This window comes from Colias philodice, chromosome 8 (assembly GCF_061535455.1).
Source record: "Colias philodice isolate Cphi_HAF_F1 chromosome 8, ilColPhil1 Martin Lab GWU primary, whole genome shotgun sequence".
Classification (NCBI taxonomy): domain Eukaryota; kingdom Metazoa; phylum Arthropoda; class Insecta; order Lepidoptera; family Pieridae; genus Colias; species Colias philodice.
Window position 1 is genome coordinate 306,624 of NC_143093.1, and position 12,652 is coordinate 319,275.

General features: G+C 29.7%; 1 protein-coding gene and 2 long non-coding RNA genes across 3 annotated transcripts in view; 2 read left to right on the top strand and 1 right to left on the bottom strand.

The window, feature by feature from the left end:
* The window catches only part of LOC149486250 (uncharacterized), a 38,834-nt gene that overhangs the window by 19,898 nt on the left and 6,284 nt on the right, over positions 1–12,652 (top strand). The gene's annotated exons all lie outside the window — the stretch shown is intronic.
* Positions 4,386–5,207, bottom strand: LOC149486251 (uncharacterized). Its single transcript, XR_016315921.1, has 3 exons — positions 5,179–5,207; positions 4,865–5,038; positions 4,386–4,528 (listed from the first exon to the last, which is right to left on the bottom strand). It is a non-coding gene; the product is annotated as an uncharacterized LOC149486251 (long non-coding RNA).
* LOC149486252 (uncharacterized) lies at positions 5,307–6,744 on the top strand. The gene is made up of 3 exons (XR_016315920.1): positions 5,307–5,702; positions 5,854–6,027; positions 6,364–6,744. It is a non-coding gene; the product is annotated as an uncharacterized LOC149486252 (long non-coding RNA).

The window sequence follows — 12,652 nt, forward strand, 5'->3', positions numbered from 1 at the left end:
TGAAAAACATTTATGTATAATCTAGATTTAAGTAAAAAGTTTTCTCTTTTTGGAAAAGCTGTTTAAGTTGTGAATCAGACGCACTAACTTGTGCAGTTTACATCGTGCTGCTAACTTGTCGCATTCTATTCATATTTACGATTTATTTACACAAGAGTGTAGATTAGAATCTAAAAGTGAAGAAATCCTATGTAATTTTTAGAAAGAATTTTTGCTGTATAAAAATATTAAAACATTCATTTAATAAACTTGGCTTGTTCAATTATTTTCTATTACTGTTTAGCATTGACTGACTATGCGTGCTTGTCATTTTTCACATTTAAAAATCAATCAAAATTTGTGTGAGAAATTTTGCAATCTGAATAGTGTAAATATTAGACACGCCTATCGTCTAAATAAACTATGATGCTGACCTTTCATTCATTAAACACGCAGTCAATTTGTTTGTGTGCGTGTCGTTGCGTCTGTGTGCAAAGCTTCTGGTAATATCTCACGGTACGGTTGGCAGAAAAGTTAAAATAATAATCGGACATCTGAATCTTAGTCTATAATTAAAACATTAAGCTGTAGAGTTGGTTGAACGCGCTATGGCGCTGGCTGGTCTCAGGAGCTACGAATTAGCATAGTATAATATAACCACAAATAACTATGGATTTAGGTTATGTTTTTTTAATAAATATTTTTTGTGTTGATTAGTCAATTTATTTTAACATTATTGTTAATTTAATTCCTTCGTCTCTATGTTAGATTTCGTATTAAATTATTTTAATGTAAACTCGCTAAACTGTGTTTAGTAATTAAATAAATATTTTCCTCATTCATAAATTCTTACTCGTATTATAAATGCGAAAGCGTGTTTGTTTGTTTATCTTTCTTTCACATCACAACGGAGTAATTCTATCATAGGCTATTTTTTCCGTGCTAAAACATCTCATTTCTATAAGAATTACCTGGGTAAGCCGCGGGCGGAAAACTAGTATAATATAAAACTTTATTACAACGTATGGTAATATTTACCATAATTGCTTTTAAAACGATGATAAATACGTAAACGTTAGATTCCTAGGTCGTCAACAGTACCAAGTTATGTACGTAGGGCCGTCCCTTTCACCTGCGCCGGAGTGGATTCTAGACCAAACTCGACAGGCTGTTTACTGCGCGAATAAATCTGTATTCATCTTGTTTATAACTATATTATTGAAGCCTTGGGTTTTGTCACACGGGCTTAGCCCACTGATCTCTGATTCGAAATAACTGTAATTCTGGGCATATTTGTTCACTTTGTGTTGCTATAATTTTGAACTTTTGGGTTTAAAACGAGTTCTTTCAATCTTATATAATATTTAGTTTAATTAATATCGTAAAATAGTTCCTATATTGTAATTTTAAGAAGTAGAATACGCGTCATTCCTATATTATATTTGTTAGCTTTTAAGCTTCATAGACCATAGTGAATATTGATTTTAATTATATAGCTAGTCCTAAATATCGTAACTAAAAAATGAGTAAATATCATGTTATGGCATTGAATAAAAAAAAGATTAATGCTTAATTGGTTTAATATATACGATCCTTGTTGTGAAATACCTGAGCTAATGTGTTCTGCGCAACATCCTGCCATTACGGTGCTCTTAATTACTATATTTAAAGCCTTTTGTCAAAGATTTATAGATATTTTAATATTTATCGCATTTATAACAGACATTACATTGAACTTTTTAAATTTCTATTAAAGTAAAATATGAAATATTTAAATGTTTTATTACAGATTGAAAAGTAGGATGATCTTGAACTACATATTTATATTGATGGCGACATTTCGTTAATTAGAAATTAAAACCGATGATTTTTATATGACTACTATTAAATAATTAAACTCCATAAGGTCATATGTAGGCTTTTATTTTTTTTGGCCAATTTATCAAATACTCTGTCTGTTAATATTTAACTGAAATTCCTAAATATGAAGTAATAGCAATCATGTCTATAATTAGCCCTAACCAAGTGTAGTCAGTAAACAAGGCGCACCATGTCTCCTTGATCCATCACGACTTGCTTCTATTAAGACTTGCAACTTCGATTCTATAATGACTTAAGTGCACTAATCATTACGCTTTTTGTCGGCAATGTTGGCCAAATGCCGTAAACATATATTATATGTAATATAATACTGGTATTACGATAATAGACAATTTTGATAAACCAGTGAACGTTCGACCTTTGTACTGGACTTGTTATTGTATGTTTAAGGATTGGTATTTCAACATACTATTGTGGGGAAATAGGGCATTCGATTTTGTTATTGTTATTATTATATATAGAGCTTTTTCCGAAGCTAAATAGTCAAAAAGTCGATAGCCTTAAGGAAAGTAACTGCCAAATTCTAATAATATCGATTTAGACCACAAAGAGACAATTTTTCATTACATATTTATAACGTTTTTCCACTTTTTATAGCGCACACTGCACAGGGAGATTTGAAACGATACCTTTAGCAATACGATATGATGAGGCTTACTAACCAGCATATTGAATCGTTGAAAGAGCAATTTGCATAAACATGCCTTCAATAATTTCCGTTGTATGTTCTAGAGAATTCATACATTTTTCGGTTACGCAAAGCATCGATTGTTGTGCGGTGTCGCAAGTCGCAACCGGCGGTCACCTGTTGTCGAGAATTATCTTGCAAATAAATCAAATACAATGGATATTGACATTAACTTGTTCGCAGTTCGATTGTATATTTAGATGAACGATTCGTACAAATATGGTTGTGTTGCAACATAATTTTGTTGGAACAGGGGGGTAACCGGCACCTTTAGAATAACAGTCTTATTATGGGTACGTTTTGTTGCGTTCACAAAATAATCTTACTTTTTTGGCACCGGGACCTTCTAAAACATATGAAAACCAATTGCAACAAGACTGTTTCGAGCGGTTTCGAGACGTCAATCGAAAAATTGGAACCGGCACGCTCTCTTTGACATTTAGCATTCTTGTTATAATGTCAATAATGACAGTTTTAAGCAATTTTAGTGAAGTTGTAAATATGGAACTTTTATAACATTATTTTGAATATTATTAAAAGAATACACATCAAATTTAAGTGAAACGTATGTAGTTGGGAATCTATTTAATAAATGAAGCTTTTAAAGAAGATAATACATTTATTATATTAAAAATGCAAAATTAACTTATCTACATCGGGTTGTTCCAAGAAAAGGCTTCAAACCTTTTGATTTAAGAAGAATCGTGTAAATAATTTATTATTGCGAAGTGCGCAATGATCACGAGTCTCTATGAGATATGGGGGCAGCATATGAACAATCTTAAAATACAATTATAACCTACAGATTTATCTGTGTAAGATAAAAGTAATGTAAGTACCATACCCAATGCAAATCTTAAGAGTATATTTAAAAATACGTTTGTTTATGTACACATTCTCCACTTGTTATTTCTCTATATAATAAAATGCAACCCTACTTATTCTCTAAACATAAATTTTATCTAATACCTACTTAATGTAAATCTATAAAAGATTGTTTATTATTTCTTCTTGATTCAATATATTTTATCATGTTATATTATTTATATAATAAAACACTTAAAAGTAAATCTACACTCAAATGCACTACCCATATTATACTTATGTTAGGGATCTCATTTAATTTTGAGAAGTAATACCATTATTTATTTCCAGGTTCTACAATCAATTCCGAGCACTAGGGATAAGATTACCCAGAGTAACCACATGGAAGCATTGATAGTATTCAAGAAACTATAAAGTGCCAGCGCAACATGAATATATTTTTTTCAATAGAAAGCAATATCATGTTTTAAATGTATTAGTGCAATTAAAAACATATTTTATAAATCCAAAATCTTTATTTAGTCCTTTTTATTTATTCATTGACAAAACATTTGCTCCTTTAATTCTCTTGATAACATTTATATATATATAAAAATGTAATAAAACATGGAATTATTTGAAAATAGATTCAATTCTATTTTGATTAAATATTAATTAAAAACAATTAGGTATATTACTCAAATCCAAATTTGTAAGTAAATAGCATATTAAAAAGACCCTTGATTAAAAAAATAAAGTCTTATTTATAATACCAGCCTTTAAAACTTAAAATGCAATAAACAAAAACTTTATATTTACATCACAATGAATAATTCCTGCACTAAAAGTTTAATGGTATTTATATTTTTATTTTAAATTTAAATCAATTATTGTATTTGCATAATAAAGAGTAGATAAATAATTTAAAAACTTGCAGTACTTATATATACTTTTAATTTCATTTTTATTAAACTTAAAATGAAAACAATGTAGGTACTATATTAAGGTACAATTAAATTTTTAGATTTTCAGATGTATGATACAAATATGAATATTTTAAGTGTAGACTGTAGACATGGTGGCGCCTCCCCCAACTTGAAGTTCTTCTACCACATGATCATCTCCCAAGCCGGTACTTCCTTGTTCAATGTTTGGGCAAGCCGGCAATCAACACAACTGTGAAAGATAAATTGGACTTAAACTGATTCTTTGTTGCTTTAAAATTTAATAAGTACATTTAATATGTTTACTTTTATTATTAAAGGGCTTGTCATGGTGTATGTAAATGTCTAAAAAGAAGTTTTTTAAACAATGTCGGTATGGTTTGTTAAATACCTTATTTGTTAATAATTTTTCAAGTATTTCAACGTTTTAGTTGTTAATCTTGCAATTCTTAATATTGTATTAAAAAAAACTTAAATGTGTAGGTACAATGCTTTAGAAAACTTTTAATATAAGTAGCTTCTAACCAAACATAGATAGGTTTGCTTATAAATTAATATAAATATTTACTTTTGACCAGCTGCTCTAGTTTTTGTGAACTCCCAAATCATTTGCACTTATACTTTCAGAGAATTCTATCAACTTCGTCTCAGCATAACTTTTAACTCGTTGGGAGTTATTTATGTACCTTTGTCTTTGTAACTTCAGGGTCAAGGAGCTTCGCGCACTCTGCACAATGTTCTGCTGCAAGTTAAATAAAAATTACTTCAATTAAGTAACAATAATCAAAACAGACGAAATCATGTAAAACCAAAACTTTATTCGTAAAAATATATCTCTGTAGTCTGTTATCATAAATCGTCCTTACTCGTACTTTATCTTACCTTGCTATTTCAATATTGCTTTTTCGCACTTTCTCATTTATCTAGAGATGAGATTCACATAATTAAGTTGTATTTAAGTTTAAGTTTATCTGAAATTTTAGATAATAATATGAATTAAGAGGACAGTGACATGACATTTTGATTTTTGACGTTTAATGTTCGATACAAATCATTACGACTTGGCCTAAAAGCCTCGTAGCCAAGCCATTAATCTTAAAAAAATAGACAAAACTTCGGAATTCATTCGCTCTTTGGACATTGTAGGCAATCGTATAGTAATCATGTTGAAAAGGCTCCCGGTACCAAAATAAAGTAAGATTATTTTGTGAACTCAACAAAACAAGGTTGTTATTATAAAAATGGCGGTGTTTGAAAATTAAACGTCAAAAATCCAAATGTCATAATCACTGTCCTCGTATTATTATCTAAAATTTGGATAAATCAAATTGAAAAATTGCGAAAGATAAGTAATATGCATTAAAGAATGCATGAAAGAGGCATGAAAGAGCAATTGAAATAGCAAGGTAAGATAATATATACGAGTAATAAATATATCTAAAACATTGGACGATTTATGATAACACAGATATATTTTTACGAATAAAGTATTGGTTTTTGCATGATTTCGTCTGTTTTGATTATTGTTAATTGAAGTAATTTTTATTTAACTTGCAGCAGAACATTGTGCAGAGTGCGCGAAGCTCCTTGACCCTGAAGTTACAAAGACAAAGGTACATAAATAACTCCCAACGAGTTAAAAGTTATGCTGAGACGAAGTTGATAGAATTCTCTGAAAGTATAAGTGCAAATGATTTGGGAGTTCACAAAAACTAGAGCAGCTGGTCAAAAGTAAATATTTATATTAATTTATAAGCAAACCTATCTATGTTTGGTTAGAAGCTACTTATATTAAAAGTTTTCTAAAGCATTGTACCTACACATTTAAGTTTTTTTTAATACAATATTAAGAATTGCAAGATTAACAACTAAAACGTTGAAATACTTGAAAAATTATTAACAAATAAGGTATTTAACAAACCATACCGACATTGTTTAAAAAACTTCTTTTTAGACATTTACATACACCATGACAAGCCCTTTAATAATAAAAGTAAACATATTAAATGTACTTATTAAATTTTAAAGCAACAAAGAATCAGTTTAAGTCCAATTTATCTTTCACAGTTGTGTTGATTGCCGGCTTGCCCAAACATTGAACAAGGAAGTACCGGCTTGGGAGATGATCATGTGGTAGAAGAACTTCAAGTTGGGGGAGGCGCCACCATGTCTACAGTCTACACTTAAAATATTCATATTTGTATCATACATCTGAAAATGTAAAAATTTAATTGTACCTTAATATAGTACCTACATTGTTTTCATTTTAAGTTTAATAAAAATGAAATTAAAAGTATACATAAGTACTGCAAGTTTTTAAATTATTTATCTACTCTTTATTATGCAAATACAATAATTGATTTAAATTTAAAATAAAAATATAAATACCATTAATCTATTAGTGTAGGAATTATTCATTGTGATGTAAATGTAAAGTTTTTGTTTATTGAATTTTAAGTTTTAAAGGCTGGTACTATAAATAAAACTTAATTTTTTTTAATCAAGGGGTGTTTTTAATATGCTATTTACTTACAAATTTGGATTTGAGTTAAATATATCTACCTAATTGTTTTTAATAAATATTTAAGCTAAATAGAATTGAATCTAATTTCGAATACTTCCATGTTTTATCACTTTTTTTTATATAAATGATATCAAGAGAAGTAAAGGAGCAAAAGATTTGTCAATAAATAAATAAAAAGGACTAAATAAAGATTTTGGATTTATAAATGTTTTTTATTGCACTTAAACATTTAAAGTATGATATTGCTTCCTCTTGAAAAAATATATTCATGTTGCGCTGGCACTATGGCTTCTTGAATACTATCAATGCTTCCATGTGGTTACTCTGGGTAATCTTATTCCTAGTGCTCGGAATTGATTGTAGAATCTGGAAATAAATAATGGTTTTATTTCTCAAAATTAAATGAGATCCTTAACAACAGATTACATAAGTATAATATGGGTAGTGTATTTGAGTGTAGATTTACTTTTATAGTCTTATATTCTATATAGGTAAATAATAACATGATAAAATATATTGAATCATGAAGAAATAATAAACAATCTTTTATAGATTTACATTAAGTATTAGATAAAATTTATGTTTAGGGAATAAGTAGAGTTGCATTTTATTATACAGAGAAATAACAAGTGGAGAATGTGTACTTATACAGACGTATTTTTAAATAGATTTGCATTGGGTATGGTACTTACATTATATGGTACTTACACAGATAAATCTGTAGGTTATATTGTATTTTCAAATTGTTCATATGATGCCCCCATATCTCATAGGGACTCGTGATGATTACGCACTTGTTTACTATTTAGGTACACGATTCTTCTTAAATCAAAAGGTTTGAAGCCTTTTCTTCGAACAAGCCGATGTAAAGTTCTATTATTATCTGATAACTGTCAAATTGTCAAATAGATCGCAGTTCGCACCGGTCCCAATAATTGAGTGAACTATTACGAGTGACGTCATCAAAATTGCTAGAAAGACAAAATCAGTTTAACGCTGCAACAAGCTTGCGTTAAGGGTGTCACGGTACGAAAAGACATAGTAATGTTATAATAAGCTTGCTATAAGAGATGCCGGTTACCCCCCTGTAGTTAGTTATTTGATTGTAGGTAAGGTTGAAATTTAAAAGTCGAGCATCAAAAACATATTACTGTGACTTCTACGCGAGTACCTTCGCTTTCGTGTCATAAATATTTCTCTTATGTATTGCTTGTTAATAATAAGATGTCTCGATAAATTATGTTTTATTATCCTTCATAAATAACTTAATAATAGATGTAGGAATGTATTAACATTATATCATAAAACTTGAATGTGTGATAAATAACTTCTCTTTAATCAGTCAGTGACCTAGACATCAATCTCGTCAATGCTTGATAGAAGTAATATTATGTATATGGATAATTGCATTTTTATATGTTCGTAGGTATGTCATACGTTTGAATTTCTATATACATTGCGATAGATAGAGAACGGCTTAAAAAGCGACTTCTTTGCATTGCCACACACAAAACTAATAAAATCATGCAACTGATAAGTTTATAGATATACAGCATCATATAACACACATAATATTGCCAGAAATAAATCGACAACGTTATCTAATGCCAAAGAAAGTGACCGGAAGACCGTTACGTAACTGTAATGTTCATAATTTTAGATAATTCATCCAAACATTATGTTACAGAACAGTGAAACATCACATAACGACAGTGTGCCAGTTTGTTTACAGCATCAAGTTGAATGGCCTGTTGACTAACAAACTGAACATTAGGTTAACATCATCGTTATATCCTTGCAAGAGTTCATTTACATGTAAATGATTGTTATACAATTCTGAAGTTATTCTGATGACATGAATCTGTAACACATATTTTGTATCTTTATTATCATTGCCAATTATTTGTATCAAATTTATGATAATTAAGCTTTTAAGTATGCTTGTTCAGTTACAGTCATGCAAAAACTTGCGGTCCTTGTGGAATAATCATACTTGACAATCATCATGTTTGACTCTACCATAGAGGATACAATACTTCAGCCACATTGCAGGGTGTAAAGGTTTAACTCCGTATCGATTATCATTCTTTTCCGCCAAATATTTATTACAGAAACGTTGTGAAATGCATCTCTCCAGAAATAATGCCTCCCATGTTACAAACCTACAAACACAATACATTTAACTTTCACGCTAAGATGATTTTACAGGAAGGATAACAAGTTCAAGTATCCTTTACATAAACTATAATTACACAAAGCAAAACTATTATCTAATAGTATTCAAGATCCGAAGGTTGACCGTAAAGACAAGAAGTGAACAAGTCACGCGTGATGCTTGGAATGTGACAACACTTCCTTGATTTTATCTCCTATAAAACCTAATCAATGTTTTTGTTTTATATATAAGGGTATTGTAACCACTGTTTATGTCTCTGCAGTGTAGTGCTGTTGTTAAATGCACTTTACAATCAATAAACAATCAACTAAGCTAAACATAAAGAATGTTTAATTAACAGAGTTCAAATGAATAGTATTTAATACGAATGAAATTCTTATAGTTTAAATATATAATGTTTTTGCAATCAATAAGCCACACACTTGTTGGTTACAAAATAACATTTTTTTGGGTCAAATACAAGTATAGTGTGCAATTATTTCGTTAAAAAAATCACATAATTTTGACATAGGTATTGGTATCGGCCACACACAGGTAGAGTTGAGGTAAACAGTTTTTCATCAATTAGCTTTTATAACGAATTGTATAGACTTTTTTAGTTAAGTTTATTTATTAGTATCGTCGAGATTACAGGTAAATTAGCTTGGAGAAATTTTTGCGTTTGTAGTAGTGTATGGTCAGCAAATAAAATAAAACAACATTTTATTTTTAGTTTTTATTTTATATATATAAGGGATTTTAAATTAAACTATATGTGTTTCACCTCTGAAAAAGATGAGACTTTAATTTAATATTTGCACATTCAACATACATATAACTTTTACATTAACAATGTTACTAAAATGAAAAATTTACTAACCTGAAAAAGAAACGACATTTAAAGTTTAATTCTTTAGTTTGAGAAGTCAAAGGCTTGCCTCGACCATGTTTTAACACTGGAGCCATTTTGAATTAACAATATAAAGTTACAACACTTACACACAAATTAAACACTAGCCCTGCCTTCATACAAAACTGCTGAATTCGCCGTTCGCACGGGAATATAATGTGGATGCGATTTCCCTGAGTTAGCATCCAAGCTTACGTCTTTATAATTATTAAACTGTATAAATTCATTCCTTAACTCCGGTCTGCATCGTGCAGACATGGGTGTAAAAGTCTCATTTTAGCTATTAAATGTAGTTTTTAAGTACATCTGAGTTTTCATTTGGGGCCTCCGGCTGCGGGACATGTAATTCACTTCAACAAATATTATAACAATAATAACAAATAATAACAACAATCAACAAAATAATACAAAATTTATCAATTAAACTACGTACATAATAATTATAATTTTTGAATGAAATGTGCTTTATGTTCTAACGGTACCAAACGACTGCACGTGGCACCTGCGGACAGCGTAAACTGGTTTATTCTGGTTTTGTGCGTGTTTCCACTTTCCACTATCAAGTGACGATTTATTTATTTGTTTTGTTTCGTAATTATTATGGTCAAATATTAATTATGAAACAAATTATTATGGACACGATATTTTATTGTTTCACGGTAGTCGCCTTGTCGTTTGCTCAAGGACGTAAAATTGAATGATATATTTTTTTTTATAAAGTCAAAACCATTTTCTTTCAAATAAAAACTTGTTTTTATTGAAAACAAAAGTGTTGCTAGGAATAAGTATAAAATTAAATAGTAATGTAAGGATATCGAAACATTTTTGTATAGGCCAGAACGATATAGTGGAAACGCGCTCTAAGATCTGAGTAATATACACACCACTACATATGCAAAAATTTCTCCAAGCTAATTTACCTGTATCTATGTAGATATTCAAAACAGCTAAATTTGCATGCCAGTTCGGTTGTCGCTAAATAGTTGATGTGAAACAATGACAAGAAGTTAGGAATGCGGTTCACCTCTCATGGTTTAGGTACTATTAGCGAACTCTCATAAAAAATGCAGTAAAAAATATACGCAAGGAAATGAATGTTGTAACTGTGGTTTATCTGTTTTCTGTAATTCTTTGTAATTATGTCTATTTACTTTGATTTATGTATAATTTAATTAAAAGCTGTGTACATTATTACAAACATTTAGTTAATTATTTGATATCGTTTATCAAAGTCAACTTTAATTAACGTTAAGTATTTTATATTAGATATACTTTTTATTATTTACAATAGTAAGAAGAAAAGAGGGAAGTAATGTCAGAATTTAAATTATTTTACAATGATGTTTAAGTATATATTCTGTGTGTATATAGAAGCCTGTAGCTGGTAGGTCACATCGCTTTCATTTTCTCTACCTTTTCTACATGTGCGACCCAGATTCACAATCTTATTTGATACATCCTTCACTATTTGCATGGCTTTTAGAAATTTGAAACAAAAAACATTCAAACATGAAGATTTATCTTTATTACATAATTAAGAACTTTAATGTTAAATTTATCATTAGATTATAAACAATTGGATTCTAAAAATAAACTCCTATTATTACAATGCAATCCTTCTCACTGAAGCGTATTATAGTTTATTGCAGTAAGATTCTAAACAATTGACTTTTTGTAATCGTACCTATTTAAATTTAAATCTATAATATAAAAATGAATCCCAAAATGTGTTGGTAAACTTGAGAACGGCTGAACCGATTTCGATAATTCTTTTTTTATTATATTCCTTGAAGTATGAGGATGGTTCTTATGTAGAGAAAACGTAAATATGTACCACGGGCGAAGCCGGGGCGGACCGCTAGTTTGTAATAAATTATAATCAGTTATCAAAATTATACTCTGTTATCAAAAGAAACAGATTGCCTGGTAGAGATTGCTGTTCAGCAATAACTCCACCTCTTGTACGCATTATATCCATTTTGTAAGGAGTATTACAAAATGATTATTTAATAAGTTTGTATATTAAAGATTAATAAATAAATAAACAAACAAAAGCACAAAACTATACTAGTATTGATTACAAGTTGTAATTGGTCAATGAATGAACGCGGTATGTGAGTGGAGTCTCCTTGCCCTCTTTAGGCACTTGTCGCTGAGAACCAGTCGCGGCTAGATAGCAGCCAGCAGGTATATTTGGTATTGTACAAGTATATTTCGAAATATTATGTTACGGAATATGGATGAATTATTTATATTTTCAAATTAGTATATCAGTATTTAATAGCTTTTTATAATTAACTAGATTTCCGCCCGCGGCTTCGCCCGCGTTTTCAAAGGAAAACCCGCATAGTTCCCGTTCCCGTGGGATTTCCGGGATAAAACCTATCCTGTGTTAATCCAAGTTACCCTCTATATGTGTGCTAAATTTCATTGTAATCGGTTCAGTAGTTTTTACGTGAAAGAGTAACAAACATCCATACATCCATACATCCATACATCCATACAAACTTTCGCCTTTATAATAGTATTAAGATAGTATTAAGATTCAAAAAAATATACCAGCCGAATTGACCTCCTCCTTTTTTTGAAGTCGGTTAAAAAGCTTAATTTAACATCTATGCCTCACACATATTCTCAATGCAAACTTACGATTTCAATTATACTTGATCAAAATAACCATGTCGTAATTTTTGCTCTACGGTAGAGAGAAAAATCTATTAATACGTTTATCGAACATATTTGATTTAAAAATCATATCTACAAGCTC